At 42.3% G+C, this 22,198-nt stretch overlaps 1 long non-coding RNA gene across 2 annotated transcripts in view; it reads right to left on the bottom strand.

Moving 5' to 3' along the window:
- LOC136099607 (uncharacterized) overlaps window positions 1-19,704 on the bottom strand; it is a 67,268-nt gene extending 47,564 nt beyond the window's left edge. For both annotated transcript variants that reach the window (XR_011738468.1, XR_010651106.2), the window contains exons 1-2: window positions 19,573-19,704; window positions 11,992-12,107 (exon numbers count right to left, since the gene is read on the bottom strand). This is a non-coding gene — a long non-coding RNA (uncharacterized lncRNA). The remainder of the gene's footprint in view (window positions 1-11,991; window positions 12,108-19,572) is intronic.
- Window positions 19,705-22,198: the final 2,494 nt, after the last annotated feature.

The raw sequence follows: 22,198 nt of genomic DNA, 5'->3' as shown, positions 1-22,198 counted from the left end.
ATCCATCTTAGGCATCATTACTGGGCACACCAGCATCTTGCCACAGCCTGAATATTCTACTGTCAGGTCAGGAATACAAAATTAGAAATTAAACAGGAGAGGAAACAAGACCTATGACAGATTTCAAATTCCATGGCAGTTTTCTTGCTCTCTTTAGACTGCAATTTATTCATCCCCTGCCCCCAATGCTACTGTTTGCTGTTATCGATCTATCTTTCTTTACCTGCTTACTGTTGGAACAAAGTGTAAAAATGCTGTTTCCCATTACCCTAAAGGTTCTTATTGTCATGTACACCTGGAAAATTTAATGAACGCCCCAAACCATTTGCTCCCGACGGCTAGCAAACAGCCGAAACTGAAACAATAGCATCTAATCTAATGTATCTGTGCTACTACCAGCACCACAGGAAATTTGAAGGAAAAAAAAAAATTACACTAGAGGGTATTAGTATAGACTTCTTTCCATTATTATTTGGTTCTTCCACCTTCTGGGATATTTTTCCAAGAGAAGAACATTAATCTCCTGGCTGTTAACCCAGAAACCCTCCTGACGCATGCTGTCTACAGACCTTCACCAAGGCCAGACTTGGACAGAACCGCTACTAACTTTTAAACACCAGAGAAAGCATTGTCCCTTCACTGTAACATTTACAATCACACATGGTTCTCCTTTCCCATTTATTTAACAAGCATTGGAATGATTCTGCTAATGTAGCTATAAACCCAGTTCTCACAGCTCAAAGATGAGGGACGCTCTATGCAAGGAAACTACCCTGCTCCCAGTGCTTCTATAACTATACTCATTACACGAAATTCACCCAGTAGTAAGAATATTTAAGAGAGTCACAAGATTCCCATGGAGAGAGAGCTGAGATCTTGTCTGATTTCATTCCAAATCTACTGAAAATAGAGAAGAGCTTTTGCCAAGGCCATTTTGGCAAGTATTTCCACCAGTATCTTGGCTTGTCAGATTGCATTTGGATTTTACTGGACTTATTTACTTGTTCAGTATGCTCGGAGGAGTAGAAACATTTGTTGTTGTAGAGAATTTGGCTAGTTTGAACACCCGGAACAACACTTAAGAAAAAAACAAATCAGAGACTGATTGACTAAGGAATTTGATCTGCTACCCTCAGTTCATAGGGGTTAAAGTGTTAAAACTGACCTGTAGCTCAGCTACTTCAGGTCTGAGACCAGACAACTCCCTGAACTCTCAAACAACACTTTTAACATGTTATTTTTATATAGCCAAGTTCTACTCCTTTCAAAAATATCATCCAACACAAGCTGCGAGATGACCCTGAAGATCCTCTTTAGGAGTTAAAAGAGCACAACTACATTTTGTGACAAAACTGGAACTCTTTGCTGACTGTGTGGAGATAAATCCTAAAGGCCTGATTTTCAGAAGACAATGTATTTTTCACAAACAGAAAAATCAAGGATAAACATATCCTAAATTTCTGATTTCTAAATGTGTATATATACATTTTGGTTGCATTCAAGATGAACAGTACCAGCTTGCTTCCTAAGAGATACAAGTAGGCCACTGTATGACCTGTGCCCCTCTTCACTGTACCTTTCCAATATTTAATTCACTTCCAAGTTAACAGGAATACTTCTGGTTTTCTCTAGATAAAACAACAAAAAAAAAAATAAACCAAGAGAAGATAAAGAATCAATGCCTACCTCTCTCCACCCCAGGGAAACATACCACTCAATAACAATTCTTCAATGATAATCGTAGTTTTAAATTCATTCACCAACTTTTAATCCCTCTGATACATCTTATCTAGACTTTTTACTAGTTCAATTTTTTCCATCAGGATGTTTGTGTTGCCAAATACCCTGAAATACATCATAAAGGCTAGTGTTTGTATGAGGCTGCTAATCTTCCTGACTTAATACAAAATAAAATAAAAAGATGACGCAGCAGATGAGTTCCATTTCCCAGCATTCTTTACTCCGCCCACCTACTTTGGTTCAAGTCCTCTTTCAGTACTTCTGTCCAAAACCATACCAAGCTGATAGCCTATAAGAAATTGTGTACTCTACTCAGTTAAGTCCTGGCACAACTTAGTTCCTATCTGTAATCTGGAGTACTCTAATTTTAGAGTAGCAGTCCACAGAGTTTCTCACATTACTCCTCTCTAACTCCTTGATACAAGTTATTTGCATCTTCTAAATTATGTCATATCTTAAAAGCTGCCGTTCAACATCCTCCTGGCTTGCTAAAGTGGGAAGAACACCATCAACTTTTGTATCTGACTAAAATCTAGCTTTGTAACCACATACCTGGCAAATCTATTTAGTACTGTCGTCTTGAAGGACTGCTCTATGACTTCTACCTGGAGCACCAACATTAAAGTGACTTTTGTTTCTAATAAAAATCTCTCTTTCTCTGACTGTCCAGCTATCCTCCCTCCATCCATGTAATTTTCTTACTAATTTTATATATTGCTTCATTATCTGATAATTTATATTCATGGAATAAAAGCTGACAGCCATCTATTTATAGATTTCTGGTGGCAGAAGGAAGGGAAAGAATATTTTTAAGAGCAGTTTCCACCTCTATTCTCAGACATTTTATCTTTGTTGTCTCCCTTGGTTGTGGATTCTTCCACAACTCTTAACATTGTTTTAAGCCATTCCAAAGTGCTCCGCTTTTTCTGTTCATATTTCATCTTTCACCTTGTGTTATTCAAAAGCTTTCTACCTTTTGAATTTCCTCCTTTGAGAAAAAAAGACTGTATTCATCCGACCACATAGGGACTTCTGTAAGTCATGGTACCCACACCTGAACTAGTTATCCTGGACTGACTTTGAATATAAAGGAGAGAAATAAGCATGTTGGCTGGGGACAAATCATCCTCTTCCTAAATACATATCTAAAATAAATTATATAAGTTATCCTGTAAAAGGGCCTCTCCTTCTTTATTAACTTAAGCCTTAAACAGTCCATCTCAGACATACTTAACTACAGCACAGCTGTAGTAAGTTCAGCAATATGAATCCTTTTCATAGGTATTTCCTACCAACTTTCGGGAACAATTAGATGCTCACAGAGTATTCAAAGGTAATGGCAACCACACATACCTACTGTGGAACAAAGAAAATGCATATCTAGCGTTTTCTTCCACATTAAAACACAACCATATTTACTTTCAGAATGTTAATTCCTATTTGTTTCTTTGTGAAGAAGTTTAATTGCTCAGAAAATAAGCAAGTAACCATATTTGAGGTACTTAGCTGATTCACAGATACCTGTAGTTATGTGACCTCCCAAATGGCTGCTATACCATTTCCAAGGTCACCTTTGGTCAAAGCTGTACACCTGCAGGGTCACAGCCCTGGGCCTCACCTAACAAGCTCTGCAGAATATGTACAGCCACTTCCAGTGTGTTCGATCTGTGTCTCTGACGTATTTGTGAAGATGCTGCTGCACATGCAAAACTCTTGGAGAAGGTTTAGCACACAGGACACTGTGCCAACCCTGCAGAGCCATTTGAGTGTTACTTCATGCTCTTTTCCCCACTGCTTGTAGTTGGGTTCTTCCCCCGTATGTCTAGGATCTAAGTTAGTTTCCTTCCCTTCACTGCTTTCCACGCATTACACAGAAGCTTCAATTACCAGCTATGATGTCTCAAAGGGCATCACTATCCATACTAAAGACCAAAACCCCTCACTGCAGGTATAGTTTCTAGGAGATACTAAGTACTGTTCTAAATGTGTCTCGCATAGGCTTTCCATTATTTCACCACTTAGTTCAAGTTGTTAAAAAAACCCATATGTTTTGAAAACACTTCAGGATGCTGCTGATGAGCATTTATAGCTATAGAATTAATCACTGCTACGAATCCCAGCATTGCATCAGACATGCAGAAAGGATTTAAGGTTACATAGCTTTCAACAATCAAAACAGGAGCTTCGCAGTCCAATCTAGCCTACATACATTAAATTGCTGACACACTAATAAGATCTTTGCTCTAAAGGAACAGTAACACTTGTTCTTAATGTAAACAGACTAGATATTTAGTTGCTTTATTTTTTTTTAAAATCAATAATTTTCAAGACCTTCAGATGAGTACATATTTCATGGAATGATGTCACAAATAAAACACAGCTAAAGTGCTTGAAACTAATTGTATTAAGAAATTCTAGAACACAAGGCTGGTTTACTGTGCTGAGCATGCACATCAAGGCAACAGGTGGAAAAAAACCTGAGACATTTGCACAGTCTCCCTTGCCTCTTTCTTCTTCCCCAATACATGTACACGTGTGTGTGTGTGTATACACACAAAAATACAGGGCAGAGTCTATCAGCCTTGTATAGTAGAATTTCTTGATACAATTTGTTTCAAGTACATGTAGATATATAAAAATATATATAAAGGAACATAAAGGATATACATGTTGCACTGGTTAAAACCTTTCTGGAAGAAGTAAAATATTTTCACCATTCTGCAGAGGATAAAGCAGTTTCCCCAGAAATGGCAGCACATGTCAGAAATGCGGCTATCAACTCTGCAAAGTCAACACTGCAATAAGAAAATATTAATCCTACTCTCAAAGGATACAGAAGGTGATGAGGGCAAGGGAAAAAACAAAGTATTATAAACATTATTGTAAGAAGATCTCTGAACAGCCTATGGCCTTCACAAGAGTGCACAAACTCTTCTCAAAGCTTTTACTACAGCAAAGTAGTTAGAAAGGTTGCTGACTGATTAGCCTTTTATTTCTGAAATCGAGCAAAAAACTTTGAAAAGTTTGAAAAAGTTCAAGCTGGTAAGGGAGAATAACATTACAGGACAACTGGATGTGAGAGTTAATACATGTATAGGCTGTGATGGCCTTGAAAACAAAAGCATGCAGTTTAAGTTGCATCTCATGAATAAAGAAAGGCGAGTCAGGGGAAAGCAAGGAGATGAGTGATCTGGTGAAAGCAAAGGGACAGGAGATCTGCACAGCATTCTGGACAGCTAAACGCAAATCCTCTGCACTTAGGGCAAGAAGAAAGAAAGGAGTGCAACTAAGAGGCTCAGAACTCCGGCACGCAGGCGTTGAAAGACCAACTGCTGACTGAAATACACCTGGATGCCCAGAAGAGACTGCAAAAAACCCACCTCTGAGCAATGTCCCTCTCTTCTACTGATCTTCTTGCCTTGCTATAGGCAGAAGCTCTGGAGTTAATTTTCTATGCTCTGCATTATCAAAGAGGTATGTATTTAATCAAAGGGCATACAAGGGCGGGGCAGGGGGAAAGAAAAAAAGTCTTCAGCAACAAAGAAAAGTTACTGAAAATATCTCCAATTTACTCACAAGAAAAAATCAAGTACCAATGACAGGAAGTCTGAATTGAGGCAAAATGCTGCCTATCCATATTAAATCAAGAGAAGCATTGTTAAATAAAAGAAGCTACGTTTACATCCACAGCTAAAAAGATGCCTCAAGCCATCATCTGGAAAAACACTATGTCACTGCACGGCACGTGGCTTCCTTCTCATATCCTTTGTTCATTTGTTTGTTTCATAATAACTGTTTGAAGCTTTAGGAAAAAAACAGAACAGTCTGCATATATCAGTACAATGAAAAAAAGAGAATTACTTCATGCATCTAAATTTATAAGTTATTGCTTAAAGGGAAAAAAGTTATGTGTCAAATTCACTTCGAAAAAAGTCATCCTTTCCAATTCAGATTCGTTGTATCTTCTTCGGCTGTGTTTTTAAACAGAACAAGCACATTGTGTAACGCCTATTTCACATATCATTAAAAAAAAAACTCTCCAAGAAGCGTGGCTGTTATACGCTGTCACTTTTTAAGCAAAGATTTAAAGCACATATCTGTTTTGAGTGTGGCTGGAGTAGGAACGTCAGCTCAGTACTGAAAGCTTTCTATTCACACCATCAACTGTATTCTCCTCATAACAAGTGCATATGTAGGCAGATGGATTGTGCCTTTTCCAACAGCTGCTCCGTCATTTTAATGATGATTTCCATTAACAGCATACATGGGTAAGTGGTGCTGCTTGACTTTGCCCTTTTTCTTGCCTCCTTCCTGGCCAGCAGAGTCAAAACAGGGACCGCTCAGACATGAACTGCTCTTCCCTTTCAAACACGGCAAGGGAGGGAAGAGGCCCTTCTAAGAATACTTCCATTAATTCAGTAGAGGGGTGTAGAGGGCTTGACTTGACCCACCCAAATATGGAAGCCAGGGCCCAAAAGCAAAGGGCTGCTTTCCAAGTGAAAGTGACCTCAACAAGTACTAGGTAAGACAACATAGACCAGCATTTTGGGTAACACAAGGCCAGCAAGCAGCTTCGACCACAGGCAGAAATTAAGGATCACTGCTCTAACGTTCTGCTGAAGTTTAGCCCTAGTGGGTTTTAAGAGATAGCTGGCAGAAGGGCAAGTTATGTGTCTGAAGCTGTTTTTCTGGAAGAAAACTCCTCATGTGCAGGTAGTAAGATTAGAGGCTGAGTAAAACAGTCCAAACATACTACTGCATTTTCCAAGAGGAAACACGCGGAACTTCGAGACGGTACGTAATTCAGGAAGAAGAGTAATAGAATGGGTATTGAAAGAATTTCCTGTCAAAGCACAAATATTATCAATATGTAAATCTTCACAGGAGGTACTTAATGCTTTTGATATTAAATACTCTGCCTATGCAAGTTCTCTCCTATTGCTCAATCCTCTTCTTCCAATATATAGAAAGGTTTCCAGATGAGAAGACTATGTCAAGAATCCTCTGCCTAGATAGTGTTTCGCAAGTGTGTCCAAGTTTCATGAATTTAATTACAAGGTCACTTAGAACATTCTCTGGTTTGGCAATAAAGGCAGATTTAAACCCAGAAAAGTTGCAGGAGCACTCACTTAAGAACTTGCTATGTGTTGAACCACATGTCTCTATTATTGTCCTACTTTGTCAACAGTAACACCCATCTCTATAACTCAGAAATATAACCTGACTATCATCAGTAATTCTTGTTTGTCTTTTGCCATAGATAATCACAAAAATTCAGCTGCTTCTACAATGAACTTAAGCCCTAACTCTGACATCTATCTTGGCCTTGAACTTGGTCAGTATGTCACTAAGTTTGCAATGGTTTTAAGTCAAATATTGCATTCATATTGACTCTTCTGAGTTCATGACAAGCTTTTCAGAGCTTCTTAGATTTGCAAGAAAAGGCTTTTGGAAACCTCTGTCCATTTTATCTGCTCGCTCTTACATCAACCTAAAAACATGGCTTCATCAGTGTCTGTCCTAACTTCAAATCCACATACCATCCAACCAAGCCATCATCTTTCAAGATATTTATAGCCAGACAAACAACTGGCCGAGAAGATACGTCTTTTGTCTTCCTCCATTTTAATTAAGCAAACAACTCAGAGCCACCTGCACACACAGGCATTTACTACTGAGCCCAACCCTCTGTCCTCCTGGTGGTTTTCCTCTCACTCTTCCCGTTTGCCCTCTGACCACATTATCTACATTCCACTTTGATGCCACTGTCTTCAATTAGATTGTAATTCTTCATTGGGAGAGCTCATACCTTACTACTAACAGTGAAGCATACAACATGACGCACAGTGCTAATACTAACAGGAGCCTTCAAGCACTACTGAAATACAATATACTATGCATCTATGGCAAATGTACAAGTCTACACCAAAAGCTATCTGCAAAGCATGGATTAGTGACATTTCCTCAAACACAGAGCATGCTTTCTTGACATTCCAGATACTGTGTTAGCTACCTACACGTCAATGATGTTTTATAAGAATGCTGACCAGGACATAAGCTCCTTTAAAAAAAGTCAGAAACTCCAGAGTCTTAAATTATTTGCATCTTAGGTGAAATGTAATGGGACAGATTGTTTAGATTATAGCCTCTCACATTTTTATATGAACATATATACGTATTTGAGAGAGAAGGGTACTGATTACAAGAAAAAACAAGTTAACAACAAAACTCTCTTTACCAAAGGCTAGATATTTAACATATATACCAAGAAGATGCATATCTTCTCTCAAGAGTGAGTACGCTAGTGCTTTCCATATCAACTTAAATCAGTTATGTGCTCCAACCTCACTGCTCTTTTTCTGGTAGGATAACAATCATTGTTAAATCACAGAAGCTGTTCTCTATGTCCTGGGGTCATATTTAAGCACAGGGGTCCACTCACACATAAAGCAAGTTCGCAGGGCTGGAGTCTTAAAAAGGTCTCAACTAACTTGTAAAAAAGTATGAATCAGCTTTTACCACTTCCGCCTTTTTTTTTTTTTTTTTTTGGAAGGGAGGCAGGAAGGAGAACAAGAGGAGCGGGAGAAGAAGGAGGATCACTGAACCTCAAACAGCTGAGTGGCTGTGATATGTCAGAGGTGAACTCAGTTGCATGAAATCTCCCTGACCTCCTCATCGTTTGCATGGTTGGGCCTCTTCCAGGAATTTTTAAATTTTTTTCCATGGTTGCTATAATCGGTACATTTCTAGTTTCCACAACTCCTGTAAGCGATTGCTTCCTATAAGGCTTAAGATTTCAAATTCTAAATGAACCATTGCAGAGATGCTAAATGTGTGTGATAATCTCGTAAAAACTTTGTAGCAGAGTCTAGAAACGAAGCCAAGCAAGTTGCACGAAATCTCACCTCTGAAAACTTAGAATTGAGTTTGCAGTTAAAAATACAACTTAATTGATTTCATTTTTGCTCTTTTTTCTGCCATAGACTAGGTGACTTCTAGATATTCAGACATCACAAGAAAGATGAAGCAGCACATGGAAAAGTTTGGCCTAAATTCATATGCCTGTGATACACCAAATAGAAGTTTTAAACAGACAACTATGCTTTAGGTGTCAAACATTTCTTGACGTCTGTGGCAGTTGGCAGCTGCAAACATCCGACTGAAAGCCCCATCTGCTGCTTCACAGCTTCCAGTCGAGGATGTTTACAGTCGCTCACTGTCAACAGCAATACACATTCCTCAGCTGTTTACTTTATGTTATTAACATGCAGAGGCCTCCGAGCAGGTTAGTCAAGATCGCTACAACTTCTGTTGCTGTGTTGCTGCCAGCAGATGTACATGGGACCGTCTTCATAAGTATTTACACATGAAATTAAGTACAACTTCCAGAGGAACATTTGCAAACAGCTAAGCATATTTTCTGTTCAAGCATTACACTTCTAGATTTATGTTGCCTATTTTACATCCGCTAAAAATTAAAATAAAGATGTACGAAAAAGAGCAGCTTGCTTCCAGCATTGCAATAGTTTTGTTCTCCAGGAGACTACAGCAATCCTGTCACATTCATGACAAAAAAATGCTCTACTCCACAACTAAGTTCACTTATCAGCAGCACAGTGACTAACGATAGCAAACGGCACGAAAATAGAACCAAACCCTTTACAAGGGGATTTCACTACAATGTCTGGGATGTCTTTCTTCCCCACAGAAAAGTGGATGCAAGGGAATTATCTGATATTAGAAGTTAATTTATGCAACATTTGCTTCCAAATAAAACCGTGGAAAAAAACCACCCAGCCCACAGGGCATTGTGGGGAAGAGGTAGGAAGTGGCATAGCAAGCTCTGCAAAGGCTCCAATAAAGTTCAAACCTGTTGGAAGATTTCTACAAATTATCTGAGCTAACCAGTTGCTGTTACTCTTCACATAGTTGTCAGAACGGCATTTCTCACCAAATGAAAAAGCCAAAAAGATTTGGCATAATAATATCCTAGTTGTACAGTTCTGCTGTTTGTTTTTCATTCTATCTCCTGTTTCCTTATTAAGTTAATGATGGGGAAAATTAAAGATTAATCACTCAACTATTTTTCTGAAGTCATATGAAACCACAGCAGGCAAGCAGGGTGATTATATCACTCTAATTAGAAGGTGTTTTTTCCTTGAAAAACTTTCTTGTCCCCAAATGAAATTACCGCACTGTAAACCGAGCAGGCTATGAAAAGACCATAGCTGGAACGCAGAAGCCTGCAGCGCATTCACTCAAACTGATTAGTGTAAAGGATTGCTATAAATCACTTTCAAAACTCAGGGTTATATTTTCTATACTAAGGTTAAGAAAATTAATCTTTCAGGCAGCAGGTGAAAACAAGCAGAATTATGTTGGGGCCTTTCACTTTATTCAGTACCAACTCTGAGCTATTAAAGCTTCCCTAGGGAACCACATTTTCTCAATGGGTCAAGTCACTAAGGAAACAAAGCGAACTTTATCAGTGCCGCACAACTCCACATTCCAGGAATTCCTAGCACTTGGCATCTATATACCACGCCAGAGCCACTGGATCCACTTGCCCTCTCCTCAGCAGAGCTATCGCAACAAGCTATGAAACTCGCAGCAAGGTGCCCAACTTCACAGAGTTGCCAATACGAGGAGGTACGGACATCCCTGCGTGAGGTCTACTGAAGGACACGAGGGGAAGAAAACGTATTTCCTCATAATGACACTTTCGAAGAAGAGCAAAAAAATAGCTCCTCTTCCGGCAACCTCCATCTTGTTTATCACAAGACAGCTAAGAAAAACACAAAAAGTCAATCTGTATGGATTGTAAAACAAAAAAAAAAAAAAAAAAAAGAGGGGGCAACAAAAAAATCCTTAGATCCGTAATTGCCGAATGAAAATATTTCAGTTTAATTACACCTGGTCATGAAACAAAAAGTGCAGAAACTAGCCTTTTATTTGTAAGTGTACCAGCCTAAAATCTACAACTTACAGTGGGAAAAAAGTAGGGAGACTACAAAATCCTACCGCTTTGAATTAATTCGATGAAGGACATTATGTCAGCAACAATGTGCAATTCCACTCCATGTATGGCTTCCTTTCCACTTTTAAAAGACATCAAACAGATTATATCTGTATGAAAGTCAAGGCAAGGTCAGTCTAAAACTGTGAGGCATTTTGTCACACGGTATGGCAAGAGAATGCAGTCAGCTATCTTTACTGCTGTTTTTTTCATTTGTACAGCATTCTTATAGGAGTGTTTAGGAATGAAGTGTCCAAGCCTCAAATATCAATACACACTGATCTTGACAATGTTTTGAACAAATACAGGTAAGAAAAAAGGAACAACAGTCTAACTTTTCAATGTTTTCATGAATTAACAGTTCATGTCACAGAAGGAAAAAAGGAAAAAGTGGTGGTACTGAAGCATTGTTCAGTTAAATAAAAATCCAACTGTTTTCCTCTCACTCTCCTGAAATTTCCAAGCCAAATGAGAGAAAAAAAGGGAAAAAAATAAGACAAAAAAGCAACTAAAACAAGATTTTCCAAATGCTTCTAGAATTCAAAAACAAGGCCTCTGCATTTTCCATTACCTTCCACACAGATGAGGTGACGTGCAAACTCAGACAGGTAAATTAGTTTTTAATCGTATTAGAATAACACCGGAATACCAGCATATAAAAGTGAAAATTCAAAGCTGCACAGAACCTGAAAAAAACTTAACTGATGGCAATTGTTTCCTAACTTGCTTTGTAGTGTACATTTTCAAATTTGCTTGTCAAATCTTTAAGATCATCATTAAATATGGGAAAAAATTATTCCTCCTCTTCCCGTCATTGGCAGCATAGGAAGATTAAGCACATATTACTTATATGAACTCAAGTTCACAGCTGTTATGACACCGCATGAGTATCTCCAACTGTTGCCGATGAACCCGGTTCTCCCAACTGCATCTGAACTCACGCTAAAATTCCTGAGGGAGCAGGATTCCCCTGCACAGAGTAGGCAGTTGCAGACAACCAGTTGAAATTACGCACAGAATAAGATACAGAACACCAAACATTTGGGAACGACATGTCAAAAATATTGGTAAAAAGTATGAACAATGTGTAGTGCATTTTCTTGAACCTCTTCCCAAGAGTCTCTCCCTGCTGTCTGATCACTGGGGACCTTAAATCAATTTTTAATCCATCTAGGTGAATGAATACCACGATGCACCTCAGAAGAAAAACATCTGGGGAAAAAACAAGAACTTACTTCTTGGGTACCAGCTGATGCTACTTCAGTCATCCCCTTCACTCGAGATACCCACACCTCTGGAGAGAATTGCATTCTTCAGCTGCCAAAGAACTGCTCCTCAGATTTCCAGGAATCTGTAATGCACACATCAACAGAAGTTATTGTAATTCCAGAAGTTCGGTAGTTCAGATCACGTACTTTTAATTATTAGGACTGTCTGCAAAAAGTCAGATAGCTTTTAACAACCATTATTAAAACCATGCCCTTTTCTGGTATAGTCATTTAAAACTCAGAATGTGTTTAAAGTGACACATTACTCCTGAATGCAGCTGTTTCTCAATTAGAGGAGATAAAGGTTAACTGCTAAGGCAGCATAAGTATTCAGAACCTATATTGAAGTAGTTAAATTTCCCACCAGAGACAAGCTTAACAACTTCTCTTCTTTGTTGTCTTAAACACACAGATTACACAAGGAAAACTAACCATACCATAAATCTGAGATTGAGCATCACTTCAGAAAGCAAAAACCCCAGAGGCCTCCTAGTTAAGCCTTTAAGGTGCAGAAGGGATTTATTCATGCAATCACTCTGGAGGAAAAGGGACATACAGAACCCCATTGCAGATGGATGGATGGAGAGACCCACAAGTCAGAACCAGACTATTAGGAGAAAAATCAAAGAAACAGAGAGATATTAAGAAGAGCACGGAAACAACACAAGAGGAACTAAAGTAAACCAACCTCTAGAAGCAGAAGGATACACACGACAGTACCAAAATCTCAGTTATGAGTACACCACAAAAACAAAAGAAATGCAGTAGGTAGGGCTTATTAACTGAAATATATCTACTCAAAATATATTATTTATTGATTTGCACTCCTGACACCTTTTGATGGTACCTAAACCAGTTCTGTATGTGAATACATGAAATGAGGATGCCTTTGACAAACAGATCATCTCTGCCAATCAACCAGCTCCAGCAACAAGTGAAGGTTAAGGATGGATATCAGTGATATTTATGCTCTGCTATAGAATAAATGAACAATAGTCTTATTTTATTTTATATAGTGTTTACAACTCCACATTTCAGAGTCACGAGGGCATCACTGTGAAGCCCATAAACCTTCAGTATTGGCCAGAACGGAAGGTGCAACAGGCTCAGCTGTCCTTTCAGGTCTGCTGGCAGAAGCGGGTGACATCCAGGGGGTTCAGAGCATCACTCTGCTCGTTGGCAGAGCCGAGCGCTGTGCGCGCTGCTGTTCCACCGCGGAGTCAAGCAGGTGATCGGCCCAAAACTGTGCGTAAGTAAGCATCACTGTGTCAGTTCCCAGCACAGAGGACTTAAGTCAGTGGTTTTCCATTTCAGATAAACATGAAGACCACGTACTGGGCCAACACAAGAATAAAGAGCACATCTTGGACAAGAAAACAGCCTCAATGGCAATAACACTTCATGGTTATTTGGGAGAAGTGTGACCAAAGACAGCTCAACACACCAGATTCCAAGCTTAGCAAAGAACATTTACTTAAATTTAACATGGTGAACAAACCACCTATGGTAGACATCTTATTCAATCTTATTGTCCCTATTTAAAGGGAAGGCAAAATACAGCTGCAGTGAGAACAAGCTTTTGGCACAAGGGACATGGGCAGCAGGTAGTCCATATTCAAGATTCCTGCATGCAGGAGCTGTTTGGGCTGACCAGAACCATCTTCAAACACAAAACTTGGCTGCAACATCCCCCAATAATTTCTAGGATGGTTTCGTCCTGTATTTTGCAAACTTCCTCCTAACCCACATTTCTTATGTCCTTTATTCAAAACACGTCATTTTCTTGCAAGTCATATCTCTAGGGAATGTATTTTATACCCTCTGTATTCCTGAAGAAAAGCAGGGACCTGAACTCTGACCATTGTGTTGGTGCCGTGAACCACACCTCCCATGCTACAAGTTTACCCTCATATTTCTGATTCCAGGGTCAGGTCATCAGTGCAGGAATCAGTTCTGCTTGCCCATAGCCAGGACACAGCACCCATCCCATCTCTTCCCATCACTTCTCTTGTACAGAGCTCAAACACACAATGGGGACATAAAGACTCTCAGAATAATTAGCACAATCATAATGTTTGTCTTTCATCTTGAATAGATCAAAAAAAAATACAGCCTCAGACCACAAACTTTTTACTTAGTGTGCTCCATAGTGAACGGCAGAAGTCCCAGATGCTGCAGAAGAGTCTGCAAGGCTTCTGCTTACACTTTCTTGCCTATGAGGTTGTCCAATGCATTGATTACTCTTGTCCCAAAGGTACTTGAACATTTCTAGAAATTAGTGCTAGATGCAAGAGACCTTCTGGGTACTATGTTAAGTAACACATCCACTAGAAGTGTGCAGAAAGTAACTTTCGTTAACAACACCATGCACTAAAGTAATTTAGAAAAGGCTTGTTTCTTCATAGCACTACACAAGTAAAGCATAACAGCAACATTTAAAGAACAAAACTAGAGTTCATGTGCAGCAAATGCATTAACCTTTGCACACGTACAGACCAGGGCAATGCACCTACTCAAGTTTCATTCTTCATTTATTTCCAATAGACCCTTTCCCCGAGTATGACCAGGCCTATGGCATGAGGGAATAGAATGAGGCTGAACATCAGCCTCAAGGTAGTTAAACACTTGCTTGTTCCCACAGTTTGTAATTAAATACTTTGACCTATTGGATAAAATGCTGACATCATGCTGGCAGGGCCACGAACCTGAATCCTGTTAATGTTACACTTCCAAATTTCTCCTAACCTGTATTCTCATCAGTGTGAAAATGTTTTTTCTCCCAGCTTTCCAGAAGCAGAAGCTGCAAGAGGCTAATAGGTACCTGGAAAAAACATCCACCAAGTTAAAAACAGTTCAGTCCTACAAAGAGAGAAGAAAGCCTTAGATGGACCACCTAAGGAATGGGAGAGGGCTTACCGGCAAAAATGTCCTAGCTAAGCCACTGCGGAAGCATCAAAATGCTCAATAACTACTACACAGAAATCAACACTGACATAGCAAAGAGCGCACACACTGTGAAGTCCTGCAAGAGAAAAAAGTGGACTGAACCCCGGTTTGAAACAGCTAGAACACAGCCTCACGCAAGAGCCCAGAGACAGGTAAGAAAAGGGCACAAGGAGAGAGAAACCCTACTGTTAGCTTCTGGCATTGGGAAATTAAAATTATCCTCTTTCCTCACTTTCACCTCAAAATTTCCAGTGCAAGTCACAAAGAGTGACTAAGTACTACATCTACACAGCCTTCTACAGACACAAACAAGTGCTGTAACTCTGTTTTGCTCCTGATCAGCAGAAATAATTGCCCAGAAGTTACAGAAAAGGGGACAGGAAATGGTTTCCTATACAAAAAAATCTTTTCTGATGTTTATTAGCAAAGAAAATCCCCAGTGGATAAATATAGCTTCTGTAGTCAGCTAAAAATTAGAGCTATTAGAACGTAACTTGACAGGTCCAAGAACAGCTCTCAGTTGCTTAGACTCACAGAAAGTTTATAATCAACTTGCCACAAAAGCTTTAATTTTGAACATCTGTCATTGAAGAAAAACACTGAAGCAAGACCAGTCTTTATTTTTCAAAGGTATTAATAACTAATCCCCTTTGGATTATGTCAATCATGTCACATTAGGATGGCTTGGGCTCACCCTGACAGCAAGTATGTTAAAATGCAACTAAACCCGTATGCATTTGCACTCCAACTCGTGATTCTTTTAAATTTCAAATGGTTACAGAGGAAAGGCATCTGTGGGACTAATGATGATCAAGACCATGCTACCAACCTGCTTCATTCAGCGCAAAGTGTTAAAGGTAAAAATAGCCTTTGAGATTAATGTAAAACTTACTTTCTACACACTTGAATTTAAAAGGGGGAATATTATTTGCAAAATGTACTTGCTGTGCTAGGTTCTGTTATTATAAAAGGTACTTTTATGCAGTACAAGTTCTTGGTGCTAAGGGTTATATATGCAAACAGTTGGATTAACAAACCAGATAAGAGAACGTGCTTTCCTGTTTCTGTTGATTTATGGACCAATGTTACGTTCCTTTCATGCAATGCCATAATCTCCAGTGAATGACTTCACAGTAACCTCCTCAGAAATCTAGTAATGCAGATACAAAGAACATCAACAATTCCCGTCTTAAGACTCTCTCAACTTCAAGGGTTTAGGTGCCTGACAGAGTTTTAGATATGAATAAAACTTCAAACATCTGCGCTCAGCTGCTATTAGCCGTCAGGCACACAACTTTCTGCCAGTGGGTACGTGTACTAACACTAAAGTCTTTGTAACATTGCTTGTACCACACATCCAAACCTCCACGTGGTTCTCAAAACCCCTGCTCACCCCGTCCCACCTCAACTGCCATAATGCAGGAATGAGCTTTTCAAAATGCAGTTCTGTCCTTTATCACACAAATAAAATCAGGAGTTTGGGAATGGACCAGCTGCACCAGAAACTTTTTTGTACAATACAAATATTAGGACAAGAAGCATTCAAGTTGAAATCTCCCCTAGGTGTGTCTCAGGTCACAAACCAACACCTGGCTTTTGTTACCACAGCTGAACACCTATGCCCTTGTGGTGGTGCCATCCATGCTTTGTCCAGTGATCTCAATGGGAGAGGCTCAGCCCAGAAGCTCCTACCACCCAGGAGAGCAACACGTTCAAATCACTCCTGCAAATCACCAAGACAACTTAAAAAGCAGCCCTAAAGGGCATCCTGATCAGGCATCTCATTCAAGGACAGTGTTTGCAATTCCAAATAATAATGCATGAATTGACACCTCCACCCAGCTAGACCCAAGACCTGAGCCTCTATGAAAGCTGACCTGTACAGCAGATCTCTCTCTACATGTCCTGCTGGCCAGCTAAGGTACTCTGCTCATTGTTCTCTCAGTTGGCCAGAGGACACCTTGCATGGCCTTTCCCTGTAAGTCATATGGACGGAGCAGGTACCAGCTCTGGGCTGCTGAGCATCAGAGCAGCTGCAGTCGGGCATCTGCACACTCCAGCCCTTAGGCTACCTTGAGTTGTTTTGCCTCCTCCTTCTGTCAGCTGTACAGAAAGTACAGACATGCTGTTGGCATATTTATCATAGATTTCTAAAGATTCAGTGAAACGAATCACGTGCAGCACTTGTATCTATTGTACTAAAATAAACTAAACTCAACCACAGGATCTCTTTTTGGTATTCAAAGCACTCACGCATTGGTGGAGGCAGCCCCATGAAAACGCTCCCCCAGATGACCCCCCCGCCCCAGGGCAAGCTCCTCACCCTATGGAGTGGCAGGGCAGTTACTTGCCTGCAAACACAGCTTGAACATCACATCTGACTTCGTGGTTAGGGAAGGGGATTCCAGCTACAAAAGCAGCATTGAGAAAATAGCTTAGAAAAGTACAGCAGCACTGTCAGGGCTCTAACTTTATAAGTGGATTTATAATTAAGAGTAAGAGCTATTAATTAGTTTTCAATGGTAACAGCAAAGAGCTAATGATCTATCAGGAAACCCAGACGCTCCATTTAACATTTAGTATTTCCCTCACTTCACACAAGGAAACAGATCGACTTATAAATTCCACATATAGCACAAGAGATATCAACACACAAAAATACTACTGGCAGTATTAACCTCACCAGGAAACCTATCCTTTGGCAAGTGAATATAACAGAAATCAATTTTTACCCAGATCTTTCAACAGCAACCTCCCATGTAGCACTTCCATTCTCAGTACCTGTATGAATTTTGGTTACAACAAAGCCATGGACAACAGCCATAAAGCAGGCAGCATGTGTTGTAACACGGGTGTACTAAGTTGATTTTAAAAGCCAAGGGTTTTCTTTGGAGAGGGTTGTTATCTTCCACAATTAACCTACTCAAACTCAGCATTCTCCACCCAAACAGCTGGAGTTTAGAAGACCTTAAAAGAAAAAAAGAAAAGTGAGCCATTGTGTTTTGACTCACAGTAGACACAGAAGTAACCTTCAAGGTTACCTTGCCCTATTTGCGGCCTCAGGAAGGAGAAAAACACAGTTTCAGCAAAGGAATTTCTTGCCTGGCTGGAGGCCACACCCGCCACAACAACTGATGGCAGGAAAGCATTTGGATTCACAATTCTACCCGTAGCACCCAGCCGGAGGCGAAGCAAAACTTTCTCATTTTCGGAGAAGAAAGGAAAGTCTTGCTCAATAAGTAGCAATTATGCTGCAGAATTTATATGCTGAGCACAGCTGAATGTACGAACACCAGATCAGTCAACCATAGCTTTAGCGCTTTGAGTATGATTAACAGAATGAACTTTCAAAGGTCAATTAAATGTCAACACATTTTAAAGAGATATTCTTCTTAAGTTGGGGCGATGTGTAACAGTACCTTCCAAAGCTGCTGTGCCACTTTCGCCTTAAAATTCTACCCATCCTATACTTACATGTGCAGGTATAAACGTGGTAACTAATTAACCTTTGATAGAAGATAATAGCTATTTATGCTCCTGGCTTTCCTACAGCTAAACTCTCTTTTATGACTTATGTCTAACCAGGTACAAGAAGACACTCTTCTTCCTCTCCCCAAAATTTCATTTCAACTGTTCAGGGTGTGAGTGAAGGGAGAAGAAAACAAGTTAAAACAGTTTGCAAGTCTAATAATTTACTATGTGAAAATGAGAAGAGGCTTTTGATATGCAATTGAGGTGCCTGGATGTAAAACTAGGGAAGGAAGGGGCAGGGGGAACTGTTGCAGAATTGATTATGAACACATTAATAATGGTTTAAGTCAGATCAGAGATATGTCTGTTCAATTCTGAACACTTCTGGAAATCCAAACTTCAGGTAACTAGCTCAAGACATCTTAAAACTAATGCTGAAAAGCTGAACACTTAGTACAGATCCATTTAAATCGTCTCTCAAACTGGATGCTCAAACCACGAGATAGTTTTAAAAAAAAAAGTCTCCATCTCAGTACAAAGTGAAAGGATCAAAACCCTGACCAAGGCCTCATATCACTACTACAATCATTTTGACATAGGCGGTATTTATTCAAGATCAGAGCTAAAAAGTGATTTGAGGCTGAGAAAGACCAGCGGAGAGACACGCTCTGTACAGCTGCAAGAAAACGGGCTGCAGAGTTTTCCGAGCGCAAGTGCAGCGGTCCCAGCACCTCTCCACAGGTAGCGCTTCTAACCACGCAATTTTCAGAAGGGTATTTCGGGAGGCACCCGTCCCGGCACCCTGCCGGGTTTCGGGGCCAGGTGCCCCAGGCAGCGACACGAAGGCACTTTTCCCACAGCGACGGGTCAGGGCGGGCAACACTCAAAGTTTCTAAAAAGTTCCCAGAGGCGGGGGCTGCCTGACCCCCACCCGGCGGCTGCGAGAGCTCCGTCCGTCCCTCCGTCCCGCCGCACCTGCGGCCACGGCAGCGGCGGGCGGGGCGGGCAGCCCAGCCCGGGGTCCCTCCCGCAGGTGCCCCGGTCCGCTCACGCTCCGCCTGGCACACGCTGGGTGCCGGCCACGGGGCCCGCCGGCCACGGGGCCCGCCGGCCGCCGCGCCCGCTCCTTACCTGGCCGGGTCCCGCCGTACCCAACTTTCCGACTCCGGGCGAAACTTGCTGCAGACAGCGGGCCCGCTCTCGGCCGCCGCCTCCAGCCCGTCCCGCGGGGCAGGAGCCGGGCCCAGCCTCCCGCCGGGCCCTGCCACAGGGGCGGGGAAAGGGGGCGGGGGGAGGCGAGCCGCCGCCGGGGCGGGCCGGGCCGGGCATTGTCCGCCCCCGGGGCGCCCTTCCCAGCGGGGGAGAGGGCGCAGGCTCCTCCTCCCCTCGCCATGTTCTTTGTTTCTCCGGCTTTCCCCAGCCGCTTCCCCTCGCGGCCGCGGGCCCCGCGGCACCGCCTCCCCCCAGCCGGGCCCCCCCTCCCGCCGCGGCCGGGCCAGAGCAGCGCGGCCGCCCCGGCCGCAGGTGACCGAGCGGCCGCCCCCGCCCCGCGGCCGAGCGCCGCCCCCCCGGCCGGAGGGGATCCCGTCCTGCTCCGCCAATTAGCTCAGGGGGAAAGGGGCAGCCCCGGCCAATGAGGCGCCGGGGAGCTCTGAGAGTCCCCCAGGGTGAGCCAATGGTGCGGGGAGCGGCGGGCAGGCCCGCCTCCGCGGAGCCGGGGTGTTCGCCGGCCGGTACCGGCGCTGGGGTCAGCGCTGCCGCCGCCGCGGGCCCGGCTCGAGGCTACGGCGCTGGGAGAGGCGGGGGCGGCTCACGGAGCCCTGGCGTGCGCGGGACCACTGCGACGCGTCCCTGCTAGGCCCACCGGCCGGCGCCGCGCCTTGGCCGCTGTCCCCTCAGCGGCGTGGCCGGAGGGCACGCAGGCCCGCAGGGCCTGCTGTCCCCCGTCAGCGCCCCGGCGCGGCAGCCCTGCCTCCCCGGGTGCTCTTCGGTGAGGTGGGAGGGATAGAAGGCAAAAAGGGCTTGCGGCAGAGCAGAGTGACATCCCGCCTGAGATCCCGAGAGACGAGTCGGTGCAGAGCGGAGCAGCCTCCAGGCTGAGAAGTGTTGTCTGTGATTGTCTGTGCCGCGGACAAAAGCTTCCTCTGTTTAGCCATTCTGTCAGTTTCGGAGTTTAAAGAGGACAAATTCCCTCGTATACCCAAGGACTAAGCAGAAGAAATAAAAAAATAACAATTTGGAGATGAAAGCCGCTGTTGTGGGGTCTCATTGCTGTATCCCACGACTATGTTATGCTCATAAGTATACTCCTCTCAGTCCTGCCCAACAAGTTGCAGTTACACACCCCAAAACCCAGTGGTTCTGTTGTTTAATCTCAAAATACATAACCTTGTTGCTTGAACTTGCGTCATGTTCTTTCAGTCCTCCAGTTAAGGCATATCTTTCTTTAGGCTATCCTGGTCCTTATTTTCTCTCCCAACCACGCCATCAGGAAATTTCACCAGTGTGCCCCATAACTGAGTGCCAAGTTTGTGGATTAATCTGTCAGACTTTAGGTAGGTGTAATGCCTGATCCTTCTGCAGCTTCCTTCTCAGTGGGAGCATTCCCTCCGTGGCATCTCCCCTTGTCAGTTTCTTACCCACGCCAGCTTCCCATGAAGTCACGTACCAAATGCTGCTCGAGGTCTAGTCATGATGGATCTCCTGCCTTCTCCTTAGTCAGGAACCTCACTTCTCACAGAAGGTACTGGGCTTGCCTCTCAAGATTTACCTTTGGCAAAGCCCTGTTGCGTTTTATCTCATTTTCCACTTGTTTTGTTACATTTCCCTTATATGTTTGCTCTCAACCCTTAGTGACTAATGGTGGCAGACAAGTAATCTGTGTTTGCTTGCTGCTGAGTTTGAATGCTGGCAAAAAGAGCACACTGGTGGCAACCCCACATGGGCTGCCTCCTGCCTGGGAAGAACATTGGTGACTCTTGCCTTTTGATGAGGATTGCCATAGTAGGAGTCCCATGCCATAGATAGAAGAAAAATAGAGGGTAATTCCAGCTTGTGTGCCAAACACTGTGTCTTGTGGCCATAGGAGAGTCAACAATATCACAGTTAACAAAAACAGATTTGGCTGAACTTGGATTTCAATCCTATATGTGGCATAGAGGTCCTTCTTTCTCAGCCTTTTCTCTTGAGGGCTGAGTTATCAATGCATAAGCACATTGGTGCTAGCATCCTCTCCTGTGCATCTCAAAACATAGCCTTAGCTTACATTTTTTGCTGCATTTCTGTTTCTTGATTAAGATCTGATCTGCTGAGCCAACTTGGTACCTTTCTGGTGTCTGGGGATTTTACCCAGAAGTTCAGGCATTATTAGTGTCTGTAAGGTTTGTATTTCTGTCACAGCTGGGCACAAGTCCAGGGACAGAACCCAGTCATGACATTGTGGTACAATCATCCCACCAAGGACAGTTCTGCCCCCAGAAATCCACAGCTCAAGTTGAACAAGATGCAGGATATGTTGAAGGAACATCTAGTATTTACACATCGAATAGTTATCTAACCATTCAGCCAAATCTCAGAAGCAGAGCAGAGCAAGAATTTTGGAGTCCTTCTGATCTATACTCCATATCTCCCTCCTGCAGTAGCTATGTCCAGCTTCCCGATATGTGGGTAAAATAAGATGTCCATTGGTCACAACAAATATGTCGGTGATTTGCAATGCCTTTATGAGCTGCCACCGATTGAGCTGTGGTAATTTGCC

This window comes from Patagioenas fasciata, chromosome 3 (assembly GCF_037038585.1).
Source record: "Patagioenas fasciata isolate bPatFas1 chromosome 3, bPatFas1.hap1, whole genome shotgun sequence".
NCBI classification, from domain to species: Eukaryota; Metazoa; Chordata; class Aves; order Columbiformes; family Columbidae; genus Patagioenas; species Patagioenas fasciata.
Note: the sequence above shows the minus strand (reverse complement) of the source record. Positions and strands in the feature narration are given on the sequence as shown.